This window comes from Arachis hypogaea, chromosome 5 (genome assembly GCF_003086295.3).
Source record: "Arachis hypogaea cultivar Tifrunner chromosome 5, arahy.Tifrunner.gnm2.J5K5, whole genome shotgun sequence".
In the NCBI taxonomy this organism is placed as follows: Eukaryota; Viridiplantae; Streptophyta; class Magnoliopsida; order Fabales; family Fabaceae; genus Arachis; species Arachis hypogaea.
Genome location: NC_092040.1, coordinates 11,658,979 through 11,671,108, shown reverse-complemented (window position 1 = coordinate 11,671,108; position 12,130 = coordinate 11,658,979). Strand labels below are relative to the sequence as shown.

At 39.9% G+C, this 12,130-nt stretch overlaps 2 long non-coding RNA genes across 3 annotated transcripts; both read left to right on the top strand.

Moving 5' to 3' along the window:
* Nucleotides 1-531: 531 nt before the first annotated feature.
* On the top strand, nucleotides 532-3,137 carry LOC112800779 (uncharacterized). Its single transcript, XR_003201510.3, has 4 exons — nucleotides 532-725; nucleotides 819-874; nucleotides 953-1,084; nucleotides 2,872-3,137. It is a non-coding gene; the product is annotated as an uncharacterized lncRNA (long non-coding RNA).
* Nucleotides 3,138-8,539: 5,402 nt separating this feature from the next.
* Nucleotides 8,540-11,144, top strand: LOC112800778 (uncharacterized). Of its 2 annotated transcripts, none has more exons than XR_011881785.1 (5): nucleotides 8,540-8,733; nucleotides 8,827-8,882; nucleotides 8,961-9,092; nucleotides 10,580-10,658; nucleotides 10,879-11,144. It is a non-coding gene; the product is annotated as an uncharacterized lncRNA (long non-coding RNA). The 2 variants fall into 2 exon arrangements; XR_011881786.1 differs by having other exon boundaries at nucleotides 10,580-10,711.
* The last annotated feature ends 986 nt before the right edge of the window (nucleotides 11,145-12,130 follow it).

The window sequence follows — 12,130 nt, the reverse complement described above, 5'->3', positions numbered from 1 at the left end:
ATGGGTTGGATGTTGATGGTACAGGTCGGGGTAGTGCTAAAAATGAAATAGAATTTATTAGTAGTTCTTCGCATAAATGCATTCCCAAAGAATCCTTTGAGATGATTCTCAACTTTTATCCATTAGATAGTGATTTGAGTAAGAACCGCAACGAATCAACCGGTTAATTAAGTGAATTAATTGCCCAAATTAGATTCTGAAAGGTTAGAGAGAGAATTTGAGGATTTAAAGGTGATTTTTGGACTCAGTGGGTCTTTCTGAGTCAGAAAATGTGCTTTCTACGAAAAACCGTGAAAAATTGCGAACCGGCAATTGAACCGGTTGAATCGGTTCAAGTCTGCCTGGTACCGCACGAGAAAAGTGAAAACCATCAAAAACCTTAGAAAAACATTAGAAATGGAAAACCGGGCTTTAATTTTAAAGATTTGGCCCGAAGTTAGGCAAACGGGCTAAAAACGCTGACGGGTTGGACCGGACCCAAGTTGGGTCCAAGCCCAACATATAAATACACTTAAATGAACCCATTTCAGCCACTTTCACCCTCATAACCTAAACACAACAGCAGCTGAAGTGAGGAGAGAGGTGAGAGCTTTCCACCATTGTTACTATTCACTTCAAACTTCCCAAGCTCATATCTTGAGCTACGGAGCTCCGATCGCCGTACCGTTTGCAGCTACGCGTTCCTTGTGAAGAGCTCTACAAAACCCACCCAAGAAACCCTCAAGGTAATCACGAAATCCTTCCAGTTCTGCTCTTCAAAATTTCGGGTTTTATTAGAGTTTTGGGTTAAATGGGTTTTTGTGATTTTGGATGTTTAGGTTTGCTCTAATCCTTGCTTAGCTTTGGATTTGTGTTATCAAATCTGTTGGGAAAGGTAAAAGCTCTTAAACCCTTGTGAGATTATGCTTATGTTGAACCCTAGGTTGATCTGTGGTGATTTATATGTATATAGTTTGATTATTGTGGCTTTGGGAGCTTTTGGAACTTATTTGTGCTTGTTGGAGTGGATTTGAAAGCTTGGATTGTGGTTGGAAGCTTGTTGGTACTCATTTTGAGTTTGGGTGCATAAAGGAAATCGGTCAAGGTATGGTTTCGATTTCCTCTATGTAGTATATAATATTCATGGACACATAGGCTAGTGACCAATAGGATAGGTTGAACTAAAATGATTGTTGGTGTGCTAGATATTGATGAATTGATGAATGTTGAGTTGATTGTGATGAATTATAATGATATGATGATGTTGAATGATTGTATGGATTGGGAGTTGGTTCTTATGATGATTGTAGTGTTATGATTTAAGAAATGGTGGGTTTGATGGTGATTTTGATCATATGTGTTATATAGTTAATGTTGGAATTGAGAATAATGAAATGAGGAGGAAAATGTGGTGAGGTTGATGTATTATGCTATAACAGGTACATTTTGATGAAAAATGGAGCTTTGGATGGTTTGGTATGATTTGGTATGGGTATGGTGAGATAGGGTGGTAATTGTGAAGTTGGAAAAATTGATTTTTTGGTGAACTTTGTTCGATCATAACTTTTGCCTCGATTTTCGAAATTGATTGAAAATTGTTTAGAATTAAAGATCTTTGAAAACTCTTTGAATCAGTATAAAGATTGTGAAAATTGGAATTTTGTAGAGGAAGTTACGATCATTCAAAGTTGGTGTTAAAAATCTGAAATTTTGCAAAGTTGTAGAGTTTCATGATTTCTGAATTGTGCGGGTGCACACGTCTTGTTTCTCAAAAATTTATTTGTTTTCAACTATTTTGCCTTTTTAACAAGGTTGTAAGCTTCTATAACACCATTTTAAGACATTTGGGCCTAGTTTTGAGTATTAGAACATGGGATATAAATTAAGGGCTCTAGTACATGATTTTAAGGTAAATTAGAAAACGGAGGCCTAGGTTTCTGGTGTGCTGAGAATGGTTTGACGTTAGGTGAAGGATGATTGGTATATGAGATGAGAAATGATAGACTTTTGGTATTTGGAAACTGAGTTATAAAGGGACAGTGGTTGAGATGAGTCGGAGACTCGGATTTAAGTAATGGATATATGTATGCTGAAAATACTTTTGAAAACCACTAAAATAATATTTTTACATGATATTTTGAGACGCTATGCACCTGGCGGGGACGGTGGTTAATCCCGCCTGTCGAGGTAGCGGCGGCGGCGGCGTAAGGACGGTGGTTATTCCCGCTTACGTTGAGATGTGAGGTCTGAGGCAAGAATATCCCGCTCGCATCCTTTCGGATCTATAGGGCGAGCAGGCGCCGGTACCTGGACAGTGATCCGGGCACTATATCTCGGGGGTTCCCATATAAGAAATCCGAAGGGCGACGTCTCCATGGAGATGTGTCGGGTTGGCAGTTGAACCGACAATGTGATATCACAGCCAGTAGGGCAGGCATTCATCATATGCATTTCCTATTTGCTTGTATGCTTTGTCTACTTGTAATGGTTTGCCTAATTGAATAACATACTTACTTGCTATCTGAATTATTTGCCATATATGCTACTACTTGTGCTTTACTTGCTTTGAACATTATCTGTGTTTTCTGCTGGGATTGAGGAGGTTCGGAAGGCGATGGCGATGGAATCGCATGGAGGATCGGTTGGTGAAGGCTGTGGGACAGCGGTGTTTGGTTAGAATAGAAATTCCTTAAGATAGATAACCTGGTTTCTTTAAGTCAAGTTGGTATATTATGCTTAAATGTTTTATAATGCTTTAAGTTGAATCTTGTGATGGATATGAAGCTTAGGATTGCCTTTGGCGTCCCGGGGTCTTATATCCTATATCACTGGGAACTGTTACCATACTGAGAACCTCCGGTTCTCATACCATATTGTTGTTGTATTTTTCAGATGCAGGTCGCAACCCATCTCGGTGAGTTGCTTTGGTTGGTGACAGGAGCGGAGAATCTTGGGTCATTTTGAGTTCTTTTTGGTTTATTTTGTTTATACATCTCTCCTTTTGTATTTTGTTTTGCCTAGAGGCATGTATTTGAGAGAACAAAACTTGTATAAGCTGTTTTCACTGTATGGTTTTGTATATCAGTATATGGCTAGCCGGCTTAAACTCCGCGAGTCGTGACTAGTTCCCTATGATATTATATACTTATCTTTTGTTATATCTTCTCTGTTTCTTATGCCTTAAGCTAGTAGCTCCGTTAGTACGTTTGTGCTTCGAAATTCTGTTTTTGAGCTATATCTTTTATCGGGCTTCTAGATTATACTATTCTTTCTATATATATATGTTTGAGTTTAGAACTGTCGTAATCTCTAATTAACCTTGGCTTTACGACGCGAGGTAAGGCTTAGACTAATTAGGGTGTTATATTTAGTGGTATCAGAGCGGTTCGTCCTCGTGAGCCTGAGGGATGGACCGATTGTGCTTCATTGCATACTCTGTGTGTCTTTTCTTTGATGCTATTAGGTTATCTATTTGATATATGCATAGCATGCTTGTTTGTGAGTGCCTGTTTGGGTTAATTGAAGCACTAGACTTTTGATATTGAGACTGATCACCTTGATATCTATTGTTTGGTGTGGACAGGAATCCTACATGGCTACTCGCGGGCAAGGTCGAACGCGTACACGAGGAAGTAGGAATGAGCAACCAGCTGACAATCACGCCGAATTCATGGCGGCGATGGCGAATCTCGCTAACACCATGGAAGCTAATGCTGCTGCGACTCTGCAAGCAGTGCAGAGATTGGGCCAACCGACTGGGAATGGCAACGGAAATGGGAATGGCGAAGGGAATACCAATGATAATGCTGAAGGTAACGGCGATAACACAGGAGGAGTTCCGATGACCCTGGCGACGTTCCTCAAGGTTCATCCGCCAATTTTCCGAGGATCCACAGATCCTATTGAAGCGGACCACTGGTTCCAGGCTATAGAGCGTGCTTTACAAGCGCAGCATGTTCCTCTCAATCAATATGTAGAGTTTGCCGCTTATCAGCTAGCGGGAGAGGCCCAGCCCTGGTGGCAAGCTGAGTGTCGTTTGCTACAGCTTCAGAACGCCGACATTCCATGGGAGGTGTTCCAAATGGCTTTCTATAAGAAATACTTTCCTGAGTCTGCAAGGGAAGCAAAGGAGATGGAGCTAATGCAGCTGAAGCAAGGTTCCATGTCCGTGGCAGAGTACACCAACAAGTTCGAAGAGCTTTGTAGGTTTTCTCGGGTATGTCAGGGTGACCCGGAGACTTTCGAGAGCTGGAGGTGCATTAAGTACCAAAGGGGCTTGAAGGACAACATTATGACTGCTGTGGCTCCTATGGAGATCCGTGTCTTCTCCGACTTGGTGAACAAAGCAAGGGTAGTGGAGGAGTATGCCAAGACAGTGGCGGCATCTAAGGACACTCATGGAGGGAGCTCTAGTCGTGGGCGTGGCAAGTATTTTCATCCTAGAGGACAAAGCTTCAAAAGAGGGGGATATACTCCTCAAGGCCAAGGGAGCTTCAGAAAGAACAATCAGAATCAGTTTCAGTATGCTAAAGGAAGAGGAAATCAGAGTAAGAGTTATCCGGATTTAGCTTGTGATCGTTGTGGACGTTTTCACCCTTATGACTCATGTAAGATTGGTTTAGGTGGTTGCTTCAAGTGTGGGTTACCTGGCCACATTGCGAGGGATTGCCTTCGTGGGAGGAATCAGAATGCGGGCCAGAGTCAGCATCAAGGTCGAGTCTTTGCTGTGAATGCCAAGGATGCTTCCAAGGCGGATCCTTTGATGAAAGGTATATGTCTAATTGGTGATAAATCCTCAGTTGCATTATATGATACTGGAGCTTCGCATTCGTTTATTTCATTTGCTAAAGTTGAGGAATTAGGCTTGAAAGTATCAGAGTTACCTTTTGATCTACATGTACATACTCCGCATCAAACAATTATGACTAGGTCAAGCTGTAGACAAGTAGGTTTCAAGCTTGAGGGTAGAGACTTTGTACACGATTTGATCTGTTTATCAATGGTGGGGCTAGAGATGATTTTAGGGTTTGATTGGTTGTCGAAGAACCGAATTTTGTTGGATTGCTTTGAACGGACAATTCGGTTTATGCCGGAAGGAGAAAATGGAGCAATGGTAGCTACAGGGTATTACCTGAACTCTGTAATGGTGCATTATAGTGGGGAGGAGTGTCAGGGTTATATTCTGTTGGCTGTCAATGCGTTGGGCGATGCCCAGAACTTAGATCAAATTCCGGTGGTTAGAGATTTTCCAGAAGTGTTCCCGGAAGATATCCCCGAGTTCCCACCTCAAAGGGAAATTGAGTTTACGATTGAATTAGTGCCGGGAGTTGGACCAGTATCGATTGCACCGTATAGAATGGCTCCTATAGAGCTGGCAGAGCTAAAGACTCAGTTGGAAGAGCTTCTGAATAAGAGGTTCATTCGACCGAGTGTATCACCGTGGGGAGCGCCAGTTTTATTGGTGAAGAAGAAAGATGGAGGGATGCGTTTGTGTGTGGATTACCGACAGTTAAATAAAGTGACAGTAAAGAACAAGTACCCGCTGCCAAGGATAGATGACTTGATGGATCAATTGCAAGGAGCTGGAGTGTTTTCCAAGATTGATTTGAGATCCGGTTACCACCAGATAAGAGTGAAGGAAGATGATATCCCTAAGACTGCCTTTAGAACTTGCTATGGACACTACGAGTTTGCGGTAATGTCTTTTGGGTTAACGAATGCACCTGCTGTTTTCATGGATTACATGAACAGAGTGTTTCGTCCCTTTTTGGACAAATTCGTGGTGGTTTTCATAGATGACATCTTAGTTTACTCTAAGACGGTAAAGGAGCATGAAGAACACTTGAGGATTGTACTGCAAATCTTAAAGGAGCGAAAGTTGTACGCTAAGTTGTCAAAGTGCGAGTTCTGGAAGGAGGAAGTAAAGTTCTTAGGCCACGTGGTGAGTAAGGGAGGGATAGCTGTAGATCCTTCTAAAGTAGAAGCAGTGATGGAATGGGAAAGACCGACGACTGTGACGGAAGTCAGAAGCTTTTTGGGTTTAGCCGGATATTACCGGAGATTTATCGAAGGATTTTCCCGGATTGCGCTACCAATGACAAAGTTGACAAGGAAAGAAGTTCCGTTCGAGTGGACGTCGGAGTGTGAAGAAAGTTTTCAAACGTTAAAGCAGAGATTAACTTCAGCACCTGTTCTAATCCTACCGGAACCGCGTGAACTGTTTGAGGTATATTGTGCTGCTTCTTTGAAGGGTTTAGGTTGCGTGTTGATGCAACACCGGAATGTGGTGGCTTACGCATCGCGTCAGCTAAGACCGCATGAAGTGAATTACCCCACTCATGACTTGGAATTAGCGGCGATTGTGTTTGCATTGAAGATTTGGAGACACCACTTATACGGAGTAAGGTTTAGCGTCTTTTCTGATCATAAGAGTCTCAAGTACATCTTTGATCAGAAAGAGCTAAATATGCGCCAGAGAAGGTGGATGGAGTTGCTTAAAGATTATGATTTTGAGTTGAGTTATCACCCTGGAAAGGCGAACGTGGTAGCAGACGCTTTGAGTCGGAAATCTTTAACAATTGCTTGGATGAGAATCAAAGAAGAAGAACTAGTAGATAAGTTTGTAGATCTTAAGCTGGATATTAGTGAAGTTGCCGGAAGAGCTTGTTTGAATCAGTTACAGATTTCAAGCACGTTTAAATCAGAAATACAAAGGGCTCAGCAAGATGAGCAGAAGTTTCAGCAATTGTTTCAACCAGTTGGTGATAAGAGACGCGAAGAATTCACTAAGGATGAGGAAGGGTTATGGAGATACAAGGGAAGGATTTGCATACCAGATGTTGGGAGTTTGAGGCGAGACTTGCTGTTGGAGGCTCACAACAGTGGGTTTTCTATTCATTCCGGGAGCACGAAGATGTATTATGACTTGAAGAAGATGTTCTGGTGGCCGGGGATGAAGGGTGATGTAACTACAGTGGTATCCAAATGTTTGACTTGCCAGAAAGTGAAGATAGAGCATCAAAAACCGTCAGGAATGCTACAACCACTTGAGATTCCTCAATGGAAGTGGGAAGGAATTGCTATGGATTTTGTTACCGGTTTACCGAGGACTAGGTCGGGGTTTGATGCGATTTGGGTGATCATAGATCGCTTAACCAAATCCGCTCATTTTCTGCCTATCCGACTAAACTGTTCTATGGAGGAATTGGCAAGATTATACATCAAGGAGATAGTGAGGTTGCATGGTGTGCCGTCAAGCATAGTATCGGACCGTGATCCCCGATTCACATCAAGGTTTTGGGGAGCTTTCCAAAGAGCTTTCGGTACGAAGCTATGTCTTAGTACGGCGTATCATCCACAAACAGATGGACAATCGGAAAGAACTATTCAAACATTGGAAGATATGCTGAGAGCATGTGTGTTGGATCAACCCGGGAGTTGGGATCGTTACATGCCATTGGTGGAGTTCGCATATAACAACAGCTTTCATGCAAGCATTGGGATGGCTCCGTATGAGGCTTTGTATGGACGAAAGTGTCAGTCTCCACTTTGTTGGTATGAAATTGGAGAAGTAAGTGTTTTGGGTCCAGATTTGATAGCAGAGACTACTGAGAACATTAAGAAGATTCGTGCAAGGATTTTAACTGCCCAAAGTCAACAGAAGAGTTATGCGGATCAGAGAAGGAAACCCTTAGAGTTTGAAGTGGGAGAACACGTATTCCTTAAGGTTACACCGACAACTGGGATTGGAAGAGCAATCAAGACCAAGAAGTTGAACCCAAGATATATAGGACCGTTTGAAGTTTTGAAGAGATTCGGGCCGGTGGCATATCAAGTAGCTTTGCCACCTCATCTGTCTAACTTGCATGACGTATTCCACGTGTCACAGCTCCGTAAATACACGTCGGATGCGGCTCATGTGTTGGAGCCTGAATCGGTCAAGTTGAAAGAGAACTTGACTCTCCAAGTGACACCAGTGAGGATCGATGACACTAGTATGAAGAAGCTGCGAGGAAAGGATGTCCCATTGGTTAAAGTTGCTTGGGAGCGAGCAGGAGTAGAAGAGCACACTTGGGAATTGGAGTCTGAGATGCGAAAAGATTATCCCGAGCTTTTCTCAGGTAATTCAAATTTTGAGGACAAAATTTCTTATTAGGTGGGGAGAATGTAAGAACCGCAACGAATCAACCGGTTAATTAAGTGAATTAATTGCCCAAATTAGATTCCGAAAGGTTAGAGAGAGAATTTGAGGATTTAAAGGTGATTTTTGGACTCAGTGGGTCTTTCTGAGTCAGAAAATGTGCTTTCTACGAAAAACCGTGAAAAATTACGAACCGGCAATTGAACCGGTTGAATCGGTTCAAGTCTGCCTGGTACCGCACGAGAAAAGTGAAAACCATCAAAAACCTTAGAAAAACATTAGAAATGGAAAACCGGGCTTTAATTTTAAAGATTTGGCCCGAAATTAGGCCAAACGAGCTAAAAATGCTAATGGGTTGGACCGGACCCAAGTTGGGTCCAAGCCCAACATATAAATACACTTAAATGAACCCATTTCAGCCACTTTCACCCTCATAACCTACACACAACAGCAGCTGAAGTGAGGAGAGAGGTGAGAGCTTTCCACCATTGTTACTATTCACTTCAAACTTCCCAAGCTCATATCTTGAGCTACGGAGCTCCGATCGCCGCACCGTTTGCGGCTACGCGTTCCTTGTGAAGAGCTCTACAAAACCCACCCAAGAAACCCTCAAGGTAATCACGAAATCCTTCCAGTTCTGCTCTTCAAAATTTCGGGTTTTATTAGAGTTTTGGGTTAAATGGGTTTTTGTGATTTTGGATGTTTAGGTTTGCTCTAATCCTTGCTTAGCTTTGGATTTGTGTTATCAAATCTGTTGGGAAAGGTAAAAGCTCTTAAACCCTTGTGAGATTATGCTTATGTTGAACCCTAGGTTGATTTGTGGTGATTTATATGTATATAGTTTGATTATTGTGGCTTTGGGAGCTTTTGGAACTTATTTGTGCTTGTTGGAGTGGATTTGAAAGCTTGGATTGTGGTTGGAAGCTTGTTGGTACTCATTTTGAGTTTGGGTGCATAAAGGGAATCGGTCAAGGTATGGTTTCGATTTCCTCTATGTAGTATATAATATTCATGGACACATAGGCTAGTGACCAATAGGATAGGTTGAACTAAAATGATGGTTGGTGTGCTAAATATTGATGAATTGATGAATGTTGAGTTGATTGTGATGAATTATAATGATATGATGATGTTGAATGATTGTATGGATTGGGAGTTGGTTCTTATGATGATTGTAGTGTTATGATTTAAGAAATGGTGGGTTTGATGGTGATTTTGATCATATGTGTTATATAGTTAATGTTGGAATTGAGAATAATGAAATGAGGAGGAAAATGTGGTGAGGTTGATGTATTATGCTATAACAGATACATTTTGATGAAAAATGGAGATTTGGATGGTTTGGTATGATTTGGTATGGGTATGGTGAGATAGAGTGGTAATTGTGAAGTTGGAAAAATTGATTTTTTGGTGAACTTTGTTCGATCATAACTTTTGCCTCGGTTTTCGAAATTGATTGAAAATTGTTTAGAATTAAAGATCTTTGAAAACTCTTTGAATCAGTATAAAGATTGTGAAAATTGGAATTTTGTAGAGGAAGTTACGATCATTCAAAGTTGGTGTTAAAAATCTGAAATTTTGCAAAGTTGTAGAGTTTCATGATTTCTGAATTGTGCGGGTGCACACGTCTTGTTTCTCAAAAATTTATTTGTTTTCAACTATTTTGCCTTTTTAACAAGGTTGTAAGCTTCTATAACACCATTTTAAGACATTTGGGCCTAGTTTTGAGTATTAGAACATGGGATATAAATTAAGGGCTCTAGTACATGATTTTAAGGTAAATTAGAAAACGGAGGCCTAGGTTTCTGGTGTGCTGAGAATGGTTTGACGTTAGGTGAAGGATGATTGGTATATGAGATGAGAAATGATAGACTTTTGGTATTTGGAAACTGAGTTATAAAGGGACAGTGGTTGAGATGAGTCGGAGACTCGGATTTAAGTGATGGATATATGTATGCTGAAAATACTTTTGAAAACCACTGAAATAATATTTTTACATGATATTTTGAGACGCTATGCACCTGGCGGGGACGGTGGTTAATCCCGCCTGTCGAGGTAGCGGCGGCGGCGGCGTAAGGACGGTGGTTAATCCCGCTTACGTTGAGATGTGAGGTCTGAGGCAAGAATATCCCGCTCGCATCCTTTCGGATCTATAGGGCGAGCAGGCGCCGGTACCTGGATAGTGATCCGGGCACTATATCTCGGGGGTTCCCATATAAGAAATCCGAAGGGCGACGTCTCCATGGAGATGTGTCGGGTTGGCAGTTGAACCGACAATGTGATATCACAGCCAGTAGGGCAGGCATTCATCATATGCATTTCCTATTTGCTTGTATGCTTTGTCTACTTGTAATGGTTTGCCTAATTGAATAACATACTTACTTGCTATCTGAATTATTTGCCATATATGCTACTACTTGTGCTTTACTTGCTTTGAACATTATCTGTGTTTTCTGCTAGGATTGAGGAGGTTTGGAAGGCGATGGCGATGGAATCGCATGGAGGATCGGTTGGTGAAGGCTGTGAGACAGCGTGTTTGGTTAGAATAGAAATTCCTTAAGATAGATAACCTGGTTTCTTTAAGTCAAGTTGGTATATTATGCTTAAATGTTTTATAATGCTTTAAGTTGAATCTTGTGATGGATATGAAGCTTAGGATTGCCTTTGGCGTCCCGGGGTCTTATATCCTATATCACTGGGAACTGTTACCATACTGAGAACCTCCGGTTCTCATACCATATTGTTGTTGTATTTTTCAGATGCAGGTCGCAACCCATCTCGGTGAGTTGCTTTGGTTGGTGACAGGAGCGGAGAATCTTGGGTCATTTTGAGTTCTTTTTGGTTTATTTTGTTTATACATCTCTCCTTTTGTATTTTGTTTTGCCTAGAGGCATGTATTTGAGAGAACAAAACTTGTATAAGCTGTTTTCACTGTATGGTTTTGTATATCAGTATATGGCTAGCCGGCTTAAACTCCGCGAGTCGTCACTAGTTCCCTATGATATTATATACTTATCTTTTGTTATATCTTCTCTGTTTCTTATGCCTTAAGCTAGTAGCTCCGTTAGTACGTTTGTGCTTCGAAATTCTGTTTTTGAGCTATATCTTTTATCGGGCTTCTAGATTATACTATTCTATATATATATTATGTTTGAGTTTAGAACTGTCGTAATCTCTAATTAACCTTGGCTTTACGACGCGAGGTAAGGCTTAGACTAATTAGGGTGTTACAATTTCTATATGCATATTAGATTTGTTGTATCATCTATTTTCTTTATTGTATTAACTAATTTTATCTGGATATAAATTAATGTGCTTATTTATTGTGTTTTTATTGTGTAGTATATTCTTATATTTTGCAAGGATCTCAAACTTTTTAGTGTTGGAACCATATAGACTATAATTGGTCGTGACTCTTTCACTAATAAAATATTTTACTTTAAATTTTTTAATAATTCTGATAGAAAAATTGAGTCTAAATTTGATTTTAGATGGATGAATTTTGCTTCTGTTTACAAGTTATAGATTGAAGATTGTATATTTAAGGTTATATCAACATATCTATTTGAGATTAATATACTTAAAGATGTTAGATTATAACGGTGTGTTTAATCATGTAATTTTTTTACAATTGAATTTTAATTTTTTTTTTTGTATAGTTAGTATATCATATCACAAACTCAATTTTATTATATTTAGTTATAAATCTTATATTAGTATAACTATATGGGTAGTGTGTATTATAAATTTAAATATCTCTATATGATTATGTTTTTAATTAACTTATATTTTGATATGGAGTTTTTTATGCTACACAATATATAAACAAATTAACATGAGAAAGTATTTTTTATTAGGTAATATGATATGAAAAAAATTTTTAACACTATAATGTATATGTAAAAACTGACTTAATTTTTTATTCATAAAAGAATATTTGTGTATTTTAATTTAATTCAATTAATGATACATATTATATTATTAGAAACGTTTCACATATATCATTGTACT